Source organism: Grus americana, chromosome 4, assembly GCF_028858705.1.
Source record: "Grus americana isolate bGruAme1 chromosome 4, bGruAme1.mat, whole genome shotgun sequence".
Lineage (NCBI taxonomy): Eukaryota > Metazoa > Chordata > Aves > Gruiformes > Gruidae > Grus > Grus americana.
In genome coordinates, this window is record NC_072855.1 from 82,304,612 (window position 1) to 82,318,781 (window position 14,170).

General features: G+C 47.2%; 1 long non-coding RNA gene across 2 annotated transcripts in view; it reads left to right on the plus strand.

Annotated features, from left to right (window-relative positions):
• LOC129205947 (uncharacterized) overlaps positions 1-14,170 on the plus strand; it is a 48,177-nt gene that overhangs the window by 10,076 nt on the left and 23,931 nt on the right. The window contains exons 2-3 of one of the 2 annotated variants that reach the window (XR_008576927.1): positions 7,968-8,092; positions 10,063-10,188. This is a non-coding gene — a long non-coding RNA (uncharacterized LOC129205947). The remainder of the gene's footprint in view (positions 1-7,967; positions 8,093-10,062; positions 10,189-14,170) is intronic. The other variant, XR_008576926.1, reaches the window with a different exon arrangement.

Consider the following 14,170-nt stretch of genomic DNA (forward strand, 5'->3'; position numbering starts at 1 on the left):
TAAACAGTCCGTCCCTCTCAAAAATGGCATACCTCTTATTATGTCTTACACATCGCTAAACGGCAGAGAGTGAAATCATGGTATCTGTACGTCTGAAAGACAGAGTCAGTAGAGCTGAGCTTCTGCTTTATCTTGTGCTTTCTTGTATCTTGTTTGAACTGTAACGATCCTTTACACAAGTGCTAAGAGAGTTTAAAAAGTTGCAGAGAAGTGTTGTTGTTCCTGAACTTTTTGCTATTTGTGGTGTATTTTCTGTCATCATTTTTAAGTAATTAAAGTTCACCGCTGGGGCATTGATTTACTTTACAGAAAATCGCCTTCTTTCCCAAACCATACAGAAGGCATTCTGTTAGAATTCCAATAGTCGTTCAGAAATTCAGCACAAAGTGATTCTGGTAATAGTTTACAATTAATTTCAAGTTGTCAAAGTCGGCAACAGGCTTTCCGTCCTCTTTCTATAGGACGGAAAGAGAAACCAAAACGTTGCTTGAAAAATCTGACCAGATACCATTTCAGAGCAGTGTTAATCTTGTACAGCGTGCCTAGTTTCATTGGACATCAGTGCTGTCAGCTAACTAATGAACTGGATATATAGCTATATCGAACGGTGTAATTGTTTAGTCGCACAATGTCAGGTTCTTCTTCTGGTGTCAGTAAAAGGTACTTGCATTTGAGCAATGCAGGAAGAAACTTTTCATTACTGGCCACGTGGTGATTTGTTTTACCAAAGATTAGGTGTTCCAGATAGTTAGATTTTTCTTTTCAGTTTTGGTACGTCTCTATGCTTGGTGGCTGGACTGAATAAAGAGATCTTATTTTCACAAGTACAAATGTTTGCTTTGCGAGTATCAGTTCTTACTGAACAAGTTAGCCGTCAGGAAGACGCGTACTGCTCTATCTTTCTCCCTGCGAATGGGGCGACTTCTGACGACGCATCGCTTTCTATCCGAGGGATTCAAATATATGAGCGCTGAGTAAGAGCTTAAGGGAGCGGGGTCCTAGAGGGAGCACCGTGACCGGGCTCTGTTACAGCAGTTGCTTGATACCATCGCGCTCATGTGAAGAAACTGACCCTTAGGTCAATGTCTCCAAAAAATTCTGAAAGAAGCTAAACCAGAAGAGCCTTGAGGAGAAGCTTCAGAAATTCTTTCTTGCATTTGGATGGGTGATGGCCTTCCTTCCAGAGGTGAACGAGTTGCCGTCACTCCATAGTTTTGGCTGTTTCTGTTGTGGTGATGACCAGACAGAAGAGAACTCGGGGATCCCGAGTGCTAGCTGCCGTAAGGGCTGGTGGCAACCAGCAGCTTCTGTTCCACTAGGCTTTTGGTCCAAAAGACTCATCGCAACAAGAGCATGAAAAGAACCCTGTTAAAAGACGTGAGAGACAAAGTCACTGAATTGGGTCTCTAAAGCTCTCGCGGGGATTTGTGCGGCCTTATCACCTTACGTTGTGAGAAGGCTTAGCGCTCTGTCGGACTGGATTTGGCGCTGACCAGTATAAAGCCTTCCTGCAGGTGAGCTCTTATGAGGGGATCTTAGTTCTTGCGGCTAGCCGGATTTCGCTCAGTCCCACATCGTTGCTCTCCTTGTTCTTCACATGATGTCTGTAAGGAGCAGTCAGTTAAATGGCACATAAATCTGATTCCTTTTAGATGAAAAAATGAGTCCGGTAAGTTGCTGCCTGTTTTTGCTTTGATGGCTGTGCCTATTAGGCAGTGATTTCTAGCACTTTCTCCTTGCTGCTGTCACCCCTCATAAACTCTATTCCCAGGGGCCCGACAAACTTGTGGCACTCGAGAGCAGCGTGGCCTCTCTGCTGCAGGAGGGTATTCCTGCCCCGGCTGCCTTGCCTCGCTACGTTCTCCCTCTGGAGCTTGGGCCGGGGGGAGAGCTGAGACCCGGTTGCTCTGTTCTGGCATTGCATCGAGGGCTACGGCGGCTGGTGGGGGAGCACGGGAACCCGGCGGCGGGGAGCAAGCGGGCACCGACGGGGGGGAGAGGCTGCGCTTTTGCTTCTGCCGCGTTAATGCCAAAACCAGCTTGGGGGTGGAGGCGGAGAGAGAAGGGGCTACGCGCTGGGCGAGATGGACGGTGACCTCCCCGCGTGTGTATTTGCGTGGTCAAACATCCCTGTGGGTTGCGGAGAGCCGTTTGATCTTGGAAGACGCGGGCAGAGGGACCCCGTGGTTTGGCAAGTATTCATAAGCGACCGTCTCTTCCTCTCCAGCACGTGAAGTAGGGACGGGTGAATTGACTTCCTCCCCAGAGGAAGAGGAGCTGTGCAAGCGCCTCCTTTACCTTGCGCTTTATGGCACGTGAATACCCTATTTCCAGGCTGGAACCCGGGTAGCATATGCTTCCTGGTGCACTGTTTTGATACCAGAAGGGGAGCACTGCAAGCCGTAGCACAATATTTGCACAGCCTGCACGTGGATTCAGTTAAGTCTTGAAAGACTTTGTGGGTTATGACATTCCCTTAAATGTGCTGAGCTTTCTTTAACCTTTCATAAAACATTGTGATCTTTATGGACTGTATCATATTGTGCAGTAATGTGCTTTATTGTCCACAGAATAAGCTTTTCTTAAAGATAATTGGAAAGCTGGAAATGGCTGCTATCGGCTGATTTTTTTTTTTTAATACATTATTTCTGAAATGGGCCTGGTGTAATAATGACCCTATCTGTTCAAGATTTAAGATTTGTCTTGGCAGAGAAAATTGATCCATTTCACCTTTGTCTAATGGAAATTTTTATCTGGGATTATCTGTTTATGTAAATGAATGTTCCTCTGAAAAGAGAACTTGAGGGGGCTGTAAATCTCAGTGACACTTTCGTTTCATGGGGGGAAAATTGGAAAGGATTCTAGTATTTATCTGACTGAAATTGGTTATAAAAACAAAATTATCTTCATGTACCTGCTGCATCTGATGTTTCCTGGAATTTCATTACCTTTTTGAATAATGCAACATTACACCATATACAGGATTCTCTGTGATTAGCCCCGAAATTGTTGGGGGGTCGCTTCCTAGCATTATAATTATCAGGAAAAGGCAGCCTGTTTGGGGCAGTGGGATTCTGAATCGGCGCCCTAATGGGTACCAATTAGCACAGCCATATTATTCATAGCGCTCTGTGTAGAGCAGTGAAAATATACCACGTGAGGGTTTTTTTCCTTACGAGTTTTTTGTTTGGGTTTTTTGGTTTTGGGGGGGTTTTGTGGTGGCTTTTTTCTTTTTTTTTTTTTTTTTAAACTGAGGAGTGAATCTAATTACAGGGAAAATGTCTTTGGCTAATCAGCTTTTGTTTACAGTTTGCAGAGCAGGGCTGTGAATCTGGCATTTAAACTAATATTTTAAACATCGTCTTTAACAGCAGTTTCACTGTTAAAGAGACAGACGGGTTTTTGCCAAGTTTCCTCTTGAGATCTAGATGACACAGAACCGACCAGGCTAGATCCTTGCTGGAGTAGCCATGCCGAAACATACAATTTGGCTTGCGCGTGCTAGCAGTGAACACGGTTGTCTAACATAGCTGCTGTAAACACTCCCTCTTTTCTGGCACTCGCTGGGACTGACGAAGAATAGAGAGCTGAGCTGATTTTGTACCTATTACTGTGTTAAAAAAGGCGCTGTGCGAGAAGATGCTACTTTTTTCGTTATTTTGAAATTAAACAAGATGAAAACCCCATGTATTTTCACATGAAGCAGAACTACTTTGTAGATGTCTAATCCTCGCCGTCTTTGGCAAACCAACAAGGATTTCGATGATGTAATGACGTGATAGTGTCAGTTGTACGTGCCCAGAGGGAGCGGAAGAGCACACGCTAGACATAAACGTGCATTTAACATGTGAAACTTCTGGTTGCCATAGCTTAGGATCAAATTGCCCGTTTCCTGGAGCAGAGGAGCAGCTGTTTGTATCTTCAAGTCATGAAAGAAATGACATGTACTTCGGAGTACATTTTAAGGTATAGAACAGCGCCCCATGTTTCTACGCCTAAGTAAGCGGCCTAATTTTCAAGCATCTTTCGGAGCTGCTGGTTGCTCAGAGCCTTCCGAAATCACTCCCCTTGCCTAGCTGCCAAGTGAAAGACAGGAGCTTAACTTGGGGGACTCATCGTCTGAGTCTTCCTGGGGTGATTTCCGTGGGAGCTGGCCCAAAGGCCTTACTGAAGAGGGGATTTCCCCTCTGCTTTTAGAAATCATAGCTGTAATTGATGCTGTACCGAGGTACATCAAGACCTCTTCAACCGTCCGGCCTAGCATAGCAATTAGTACTAAAAATAAAAAAAAAAGTCTTAAAAAAGGCAAATCGGCACTTAACCATGGCTTTCTCTCTGTGATACCTGGCAGATTTCTTTGGATTCTTCCATGTCTTAATGTTGCTTGATTTTATTTCCATAAAACTTCACGCAGCGGTGTTCCCTGCCTAAGTTCTTTACTTTTGTGACTTTCTGCTCCACATTTCAGGCAGTCATTTCAGCTGGAAATATACATTATTACCAGCTCATTAAATCCAAAATAAATGAAGTGGAAAATTACAGAACTCCATGGATTACAGTGCACCCAACTCAAAATAGAAGTGTGTGATTAAAACCAAAATAGTCTGCATTTTAAAAATGGATTAATAGTTTGGGGCCCAGCTGGAAAAATATAATTCGAAATGTGTTTTCAGAGTTGGACTAATGTAAAATAAATCTCACTAAGGGTGCTAAGGAGGGCCTCTACGAGTGCAGGACTTCGCAGTATATGTGCTCAAGAAAAAAAAAAAAGAAAAAGGAAAAGATGTTTGTAGTGTAAAGGAATGCAATACAGGAGAGCCACTTGAAAAGCGTAGCAATAAGAAGTACGCACAGAGATCATTGCAAATTCAGCCTTACCCGGAGCGAAAGAGGACCAAGCATGTAGCAAGGTAGGGCTGGTCCTGGAAAATGCATTGTCGACATCAAACCGCCGGGAAACAAAGTACATGGCATGGCCTTGCCTGCTAAGCCGGAAGGTGGTCAGGTAGTCTGCGTAACTCGGACGGTCTTGCAGAGCTGTTGTGGACCCCCGTGGCTAGATGGGGCCAGGACTGCAGGGGGTACTTCTCTCCTGAAGCGTGACTCTCCGTTGCGCTTGGTGCCCTGAGCAGAGACACAGGATGTGGAATTAGGTCGTAAAGGGGAAAAAAAAAAAAATACTGTTTAAGAGTAAAGAAGGAAAAAGAGAGTTAGGAATGGGGAAGTGTGAAAAGACAGGTAGATATTTTGCAGCACAAATAAAACTGAAGCTCAATTTCCTTGTGGCATTTCGCCAGATCTTCCAGGTTTTGTAAAGTATTCCCATGTTTGGGTGAATCTTACCGTTCCTCATAAGGTGCAGAAAAAGAGTAGTTTACAAAGTCTGGAATAAAGTATATTAAACACTAAAGTAAAAAGAACTATCATATAGTTAAAAGGTCTGCAGGATTTTTTTTTCTGGTTTGTTCTACAACAAATGTACATCAGTGGTTAAATGCTGCTGTTAGGTCGTGCTTTGAGTGCGGGCTTGAACCGGAGAGACGGGCTTTTGGCAGCACAGAGTGGGCAGTATTGTAAATTCAGAATTTGTGTTTTCCTGACTTCTGTTGAATTTCATGTCTACCTGGCTTCTGTAGCAGAATACAGTAAACCCGCATCTCTGTCTCTCTCAGGCAGCCTTGAAGAGCTGTTACGTGCAATGGAGAAAGGAAGGGGGAGAAAAAAAAAAAAGTGGACCATCTGTAGATGCAGATGGGGATTTGTGGACAGTGTACAAGTTGCAGTCGCCGAGTAAGCAGAGATGCCCAAAATATGTCATCCAAATTGACCAATCAGGCTGGTAAGGGGAACATTAGCCTGTTTGGACGCGTGGTCTTACGGGCCCACCCCAGCAACTGTGCAGCTCGTGCAGGCAGTCAGGCACTCCGTCAGCTTCTCCCTCCCGCTGCTGCTCAGCAGCCGGAAATCGGAGCTGCTTTTACGCGTCAGCTTTGCTCAAACCTCCTAAGACTAGCAGGCTTCATTTTGTTGGTTCAGAACGTGTTGCAAGAAATGTCGTCTTTTCATTTTTATTTGTGTTGGTATTTTTCTGGGATGATGCGGTTTGATTCTGCATGAGATGTAGTTTGATTAGCGAGTGTTGTAATGCTGCGCTTAGTGAATGGATTGTGTTTTATTTGGCCAACTGACAGCTAGATTTGCTTCAATTACTTAGATTTCCATTCTAAAAGATGACAGAACCCCCACAACCCTGCATTTGTCAGGGAAATTAATTCTAAGGGGAAAAGACACTCTGAGTCTGTCCTGGTCTTGGGGAAAGACTGCTTGAAGTTGGAAGATGTAAGTATTCCTGTACACCAAATCAGTTGAATATTCTGACCTTATTGGATGTCAGTTAACCTTTTTTTTTTTTTGCTTTCACTTCAAAAAGAGCTCCTTAAACCCAGTCTGTGTTCCGTAGGAAGTTTTTATTTCTGTTGAGTGTTCCAGGTACGTGTTGTCCTGCTTCAGGAGAGGGAGGAGCCTTACACAGCTCTGCCGTGCTGGGAGGTGGTGGTTCGGCAGTGCTCTCTCTGAAAAGAAGTTTGAGCAGTGCTGAAGGGGCAGGTCGCGTTGCTACACGCTGACGGGCTAGTACGGGTAGATAGAAATTGGTTTAGAGGAAGAGTTAACTGCTGGAGTATGAGTTCCCTGTACGAGGAGAACCTCCGTGAGGGCGACGGGCTCACGGAGCGGTCTCGCGAGTGGAAATTTTGCTACCAGGATCTTTTAAAACCTGGGCAGTACTTCAGGGAACTTCCCATGAGGATCAGACCTGGGCTGGCAAGACGATGGATGTTGGTCCCTTCGCATGCCTTTCACGCCGATAGGCTCGCAATGGCTTATGCTCACGTGAAAAAAGGCAACCTGCGTTCACTTGTGGGATGTTGTGCGGAGGCCGTTGAGGTGGGGCAAGGCTCGTAACATGTGAAGAGTGCTGTCCCGGGTTGTTAATCGGTCGCCATATCAAAGTATGTGTCAGTTTGCAAACTAGAGCCAAACCTGGTCGCAGACCCCTCAGCTATGCAGTGGGGTATCTAAATCTATTTGAGTGGATTAGCTCTAGACTTGCATCAGCAGGAATGAAATGGCAGTTTTTCTAAGCGGGCCATAAAACGCAATGACTTGTACAGCTAGTCCCATGCACTGCTTGTTGCCAAGTCTCCGAGAGGTTTTTAGGGTGTCTGAGTAGGTGGTATCTTTCCTAGTGAACTTCTGAGATTAGTAAAAAGTATGGTGTGGAGAGGAGAGCGGAAGGGCAGGAGAGGAGAGAGCCGTGCAACTGCTTTTGCGCAGTTCTGCTGCTTTTCCTCGGGAACGGTGGGCAGACGCTCGCCAACTGCAGCTGCAAAGAAGCAGCAAGGGGAGGTTTGACCGCCGGCTCGGGTTCCCTCAGAACAGCTTGTCTTCAGATCGGGGTTGAGATTCAGACATCCGTGACTGCTGTCGAAGGCCTGTTTGGATTTTCAGATCTCGGCTAACAGAAATCACAGCTCAGGTGCTTACGTGGCGTGCCGAGACTGTACTTAGGCATACTGCATTTGTTTGCCCAAGTATCCAAAGCCAGTTTTGATTTTGGAGAGGGCACTTGTGGCCGTGGCAGTTCAGCCTTGCAAGCATTTTCTCCGTTTGTATTTCATGCCACTTTTTCTTTTAAATGGGCCTGGTGTTTTGTGAGCTGTAAAGAGTCTCCAAGCCTGCTTATGCAGGACTGCAGAGCAACAAGCCTCCTTGTAATGTCTTTCACGATGGCTCCATTTATATTAATTGCGTCACTAAAAATATTCCCTTTTACTTAGGGGAGCACAGTCTGCCTCACAAATCATCCCGATAAAAGAACTGTATCCACAGCGGGTAGCATTTTTTTAAGGTGTGGATTTTTTTCTCTGGCAGCTTTAAAATAACACCCACTCTTTGCTCTCTTGCAGGAGCTGGTATAGAAGGCTGGTGCGTGTTACTGGCTGGCTCCCGTGTTTGACAGCAGAAGTGGCTGCCTTTCTGTGGTTAGAAATGAAGCTGTGAGCGTGGCCCAGAGTCATCCAAAGCTTTCTCCGTAAGTAATACAGTAGCGGTGAAAAGAGAAACTCGGGTACCACTGTGCTTGGCGAAATATGTCACGATGACAAGTGGGCTTGGTTATGTGTGTTACTTATTGTCTGTTAACTGAGAACGCTGATAACGCGAGGGCCGTGACTTAAACGTGTATCGGGGTGGTCGGGCAGCTTTCGCCTCAGCGTAGCGTGTCGTATGTGCCAGACACCAGCGGCTGGTCGCCGTGGGGAGCTGCCGTCTGGATGGGGGCCGCTCCTGATCGGCACCCTCCTAGCAGGGAAATGGAAGCAGCGGGTGAGGGACTGATGGAGGGTGCGCGGTGGGAACTGGTGGCAGAGCCATACTCGGCCCCCCCGGGGGCTGCCGGTTCACGGCAGCAGCTTTTTGCTTTCCTGGAGGCTTTCTCTGCCCTCACGGGACCTGCGATTCCACAGAGAGCCGGCGCACGGCCACCGAGCCGTCTGCCTGGCCCCCCCCAGGAGGCACTTTGACCACCCAGCTGTGGTTTGGCCCCGCTGTCTGTTCGTCACCCGCCAACTCGAAGCGGAGGTTCTTCCTGCCGGCCTCGCTGTGACTCGAGCTCCCCGCAGTCAGCGTGCGTCTTCACCTCTCCCCCTGACCTGTGGCTTCGGGCCCTGTCGTGCGTTCGGCGATAGCCTGTGGGGCAGCACCACTGCCAACAGGCTGCATCAGCTTCTGAGTGTCGCGCTCCCCTCCCACTCTTTGCTGCTTCTTTGCTGCTTACTCCACCTTCCCTGACTCTGCGCTTTCCCCCTACCTCCTCCGAATCCCTCCTCCTCTTCTTCCTCTCGCCCCTCCCTCACCCAACAAAGTCTTAGGTTCTTCCCGCTTGTAATTTGTCGCTAATCAGCTGTCAGTGCTGGAGCAATGATGAGAGGTTCATCTCTTGCTGAGGGTAATGGCCTTAAAAGTCACAGAGTCAATGTCAATGGGATCGCTCCAATTCAATCAGAGACCTGAATGAGAAATGGCCCCCGCTGACATTAGCACTCATTTTGAGCCCAAGCATCTGGGCCCTAGTAAATAACCATCAGTGGGTGGGTCCGGGGGACAGGTCATTAGCCCCACGAAAAATAAATATCGTTTCCCTTGATGGCTGCGAGTAATTTAGCTCAGACGAGGAAATTTCACCCTAGATTAAGTATGATGAGCCAATATCAGTCAGAGGAGGCCAAACAGTGAGAGCTTGATGAGATAGAGGGAAATTTATATGCAGCTGGCTGAATGCAAGATGAGTTTAAAGAAATGATGTTCTCTTCCACTCTTTAGCCATGTGCGATGCCAGGCACTGCGTTTCCTGCAGCTGACACCCCCTCCCCACGCTCTTGGGGCTCCCCCAGCCAGTGGGCACGCATTTGTGCGTTGCACGGCCCGTGCACTGCCGTGCCCACCCGCCGCACCAGCACCAGCCTCTGCTTTCAAACAACTGGCTCTCGCGTTGACAGCTTTTGCGTGTGATGCCTTGGAGTAAGAGCGGCGGCGGCAGCAGCTTCCGGAGAGGAGCTTGCCATGTCCGCGGGCTTGCACACAAGTCACAGCCGCGGCCAGCCCTGCCTATCCGAAAACAGCGAGGGGGCTTAATTGCTCTGGAGGCCCTCAAGGCCCATCGCCTGCTCCTTTTCTCGTACACAAGGAACGTAATAAGCCTCCCCCTGTATGTTTGCTCTGCGTACTTTTTTTTTCCCCGGTTACTTATTTAACCCATCAATCTAGTACACGATATGCTCGATGGCTATTAATTCCGCCCCCAGCCCCTCTTTATTGGGAGCACACATTGGGAATCATGTTTTATGTCTGCTGGAAACAGTAAGCAGGCAGCTTCTCTCTCCCTCATTGGCCCAGCTTTATATGCTAAAGCTGGGGCTGGAGGCTGGGGTCTGTCCCCCAGTTGTGCTCCGAATACAAATCAGGCGCGCTGTAGCAACCGGTTTGGCTCTCCCTCTTTGCCAGGTCTTTCAGACGGACCCCATGGGCGACTGGGACGGGAGCGTGGGATGAACCTGATGAGCCGGCATGCCAGAGGAAAACTGAAGCGGGCCAAGAGCAGACAGAAATCAACAGAAACCACGTGGAGAAGTAGGTTATTTTAGCTTTGTCGTGAAGGACGGAACTGCGAACGGACGGAAGCGAGAGGCCTTGCTTCAGCCAGTGCATGCTCTGGCTGTCTCTTAGGAGGCCGAATTCTTGCTGTTAGAGCTCATTAATTGCGCTAAGAACAGAAGTCGGACTATTTAGGTGGGAGAGCCGGGTGGCTTTGTCCTTTATTTCTACCTGCTTGGTGCATTTCATTGTGCCTGAATATTTGTCTCACTTCACTTACGTTCTCTGTTGCCCCAGTAAAATACGTCAGCCACGAAAGACCAAGCAGTTAGCAGGTTTGACAGAGAAAAAAAAAAAAAAAGTGGAAATCTACTGGGAATGTAGTTGTTCTTTTACAGGACGTTCCTAGTAGAAGCTAGCAATTTCTTTCTACCGGCTCGCTCATTTGCACCCCGTACTCCCAACAGTGACAAAGCATGATTATCCCATATCTCTGTGAACCTCTTCTGTCATTGTGCTCGAGTTCACCACAAGCAGCTCCTAGTGGGTCACTTAGTGATCAGCAGCAGATACGTATCACTTATGGCAATTATTTTTTATTTTTTTAAGAAACAGTGCTAATGGTCTATATATGTCAGCCTTTTTTTCTTACGCACGACTGAGCAGAAGCAAAAATATCTTTGTAAATATTCTGCCCTCCCTTGCAAAATCTCTGTTGAAGGCTAGGTCTTGCCATTGTGCTGAAGGGCTACCCAGACTATGCAGAGCAAGAGACTGAAGTGCCAGAATAACTGCATTAGGCACTTCACGTTTCCCCTGGCCTGATAACATCTGATCAGCGTCTCAGAAGCACTCCTTCTCCGAAGCAAATCCTGTGCAGGTATGGTCAGTGGAATTATGACAATTTCCTCAAAATGAAGGTCTGGCCGGGACAGAGGGTCTGAACCCAAGAAAAAAGTGAAAGGCAAAGCGCACAGCACCCGCACAAAGCACACAGGTGGACTCCATTTCCAGCCGCCCTGGTGCTGCATGGTCTTTGGATTACATCCCCGATCGGTGCCCAGGAGCTGCGGCAAGCGTAGCCAAATTACAGGGCTGCCGAGTCCCTCGCAACCAGCTGCTTATTCAGCTTTCCTGTGAAACAGCAGTGTTCGTCGGGAGCTGACAATATCTCCCGCTTTGGAGCGTGTTCCCCTCCTGAGCTCACCTGTCCCCGTGACTTCCGGCATCGCAGGTTAGGCTTTTCTCGGCGCCTGAAGGTTTCCTTGCAATGTGCAGAGGGTCGGGAGGCTAGTTCTCCTCCTCCACGATAATGGTGAGAGAGCGCTTACTCTTTCTGATCTCCGAGTTAGAGGTGGAATTACTGAGGCCGTACCAGAAAGCTATGTAGAAGGCTGGTTGTACAAGTGAGAACATTTTGGCTGGCGTATGGTTTTAAACGTCCTAGCCCTTTGGAGGATACTCAACAGAAATAGGAGCTGGACTGGGAATGCTGCAGGACTTCTGTCACGTCATTTACATTTCGCAGGGTTTCAACTCTCAAAGTCTGGGGCTGAAAAACCCCATATATGACTGTCAGACATTTATATAATTCACTTCATGTGGAGGAGTATCAAAGCGAGTTTTAGCGTAGCTGGCTCTGTCTCCCATTCTCTCTTCTGCGTCCCCCAGGTTGCTCTTGCGGAGGAACGTCCCAGCTCACACAGCAGAGCTGTTGCGGATTTTTGAGGTTGGTTGGATGCGCGCGTGGTCTTGTTAGGGCTGGCACAAAGTCACGTTCTGAACAATGGGAGGAGTCTCTATCTGACTCGTGGCAACTTCTGTGGGGAGCAATTGCAATGTGTTTGGTTTGTTAGTTTATTCCATGGTTTACGACATGGTACTTATTGATAAAAAATGGAATAGAGTCTTTTGTTCTGGAAAGTGTTCTGAGATCTTACCTTTTCATCCGTAATCAAGGTGAAAAGGTATCAGTCTGTCTGTCTGTCTATCTATATGGCTATTGATAGATTTTTTTTTTTTTAATTATTAGAAGTACCTGAGGCATGAAAATTCTGAATTTTCACTTTTTCTGCTTCTTTCCTGGTGATATGATACTGTTAGCTGAAGAGAGAGGCTGCTTATAGAGGAGGGAGTGGAGCCAATTTTTTCATTGAGGTGAAGCGGTATAGCCAACAGAAATAAATGTGGTGACTGACCTGGGACCTGTTTGTAAAGTGTGGGAATCTTTGTATCCTCGTACCAGCAAGTGGACCTGACAAGTCAGCCCCAGACAGAACACAGAGGATGTGGTTTTAATGTACAGAGATTCTTGGTGATGAAGTGAACGTGAGCCTCTCTTCTCTCTAATGCTTGTTTTGCACGTTCTTTGCCCCTGCCTCTTGAACTTGTCCAGGTCTTTGTGTAGTAGAGCTACAGGTTCTGTTGCTATCGGTTAGGGGAAAAAAAAAAAAAAGTCGATAATAATTTGACGTGTAGTTTATGCAGAATAGCTTTTCTCCTCTCTCCTCCTTGTTCTGAAAAAAATCACTTGGTAGGACTTCTTGGGCCTGAGCATAGATCCCTTTGGAGGGTGATGGTCTGTCTATGGAACTACTGACGACGAGTGTATTTGTCACTGAGAATCAGTGCCCGGGATGGGTCGTAGTTACGTGGCCTGTCCAGCAGTCAGGAGCAGAGCGGTGGACGTAGCGAGATGCGTCCGTTGGCTCTTAACCAGGCCAAAATTGTACTTTTTTGCAGTAGGATACATATAGCACAATTTGGAGTCGTCTGCTACATTTTCCTACAACAAATGGACTTTTCGTTATTATTGCCTTTTGCCAAGGTATTTCAGTCTTAAATGTTTTTTGTTTTTTTTTCTTCTTATGCACTAAGCTACAGCATGCCCTGGTGAGTACTGTGGGCTAAATTCTGGCCTAACATAAGCAGGTGTAAAGTTAGCAGAGTTACAGCCACTCAGGCTAAACCTGGCTTTGGCCCTGTGCCTGCCTTGCTCCCTTGCCAAAGCAGAAATTGCCATTCCTGGGTTTTTTTCCTTCTTTGTTGTTGGTTGGTTGTGGGGTTTTTTTCCTGGTCTGTGATCATTCTTTATGATGCAGTATCTGTCTCTTGATCTCTTGTGTTGTTACACAAGCAAATTGATGAGCAAATCATTGACAAAGTCCTGATGGTAGAGGGGGTGATGATGAATCGGGGGCCATTAGAGCAGGTATTGTGCGCGTTCTACCAGCTGACACGGAACTTCCCTTCTAATGCCAGTTGCCTTCTATCATCTGGTAAACGGATTGGATGCAGGCTTCTCCCAATTAAAGCCAGTGAGGTCATATACTTCCTAATTACAGGCTAGCCCATTGTGTCTAAATGTGACAGACATGTGCTTGGAAAATTGCTTTTAATGCCTAAATAAACATGATGAACTAAATGGCAGATTTGAATCGTAATTGAAAGCGCTCAGCCTCTTGAAATCTGCGCTGACTTTCTGATAGCCACTTGTACTGCCGACCACCCCCGTTTGGGGATGCTTTGTTCTTGGCAGAGCAGTGCCATTATGTCGCGTGCGGGTCCTCACCCTTTCCCTTTCTCTGGGACACCAGTGTTTTAGAAACATATGCAGCAGGATCGCACAGTGGAGAGCAATACAGCCCTCCTAGAAGAGGAGAGGAGGAAAGGATTGCGGAAAGAGAGACGAATTGAGTTTACACAAACAGCAAGAGCGGGCGAGCGAGCAGGTCTCGGACAATGCGAGTACAACAGTACAACACAGGACGGTTAAACGGAGAAACTCCTGACTATTTCTAAGAAATCGCAAGTGACTGCCACCGCCGTCCGGCCTGGGAGATGTCTCCGCATGGGCAGATTCTGCTCCCAGGTACTTAGGGAGAAATCTGGACTGTTTCCAGACAAGCAAAGCCAGTCGCTCTTAATTCAGACCACAAGCATAACGTTGCCTTCCTGTGCTAAAACGTTGGACAAGGGAGGATAAGATCTGCGTAGATATTCAGGAACAATCTTTTTG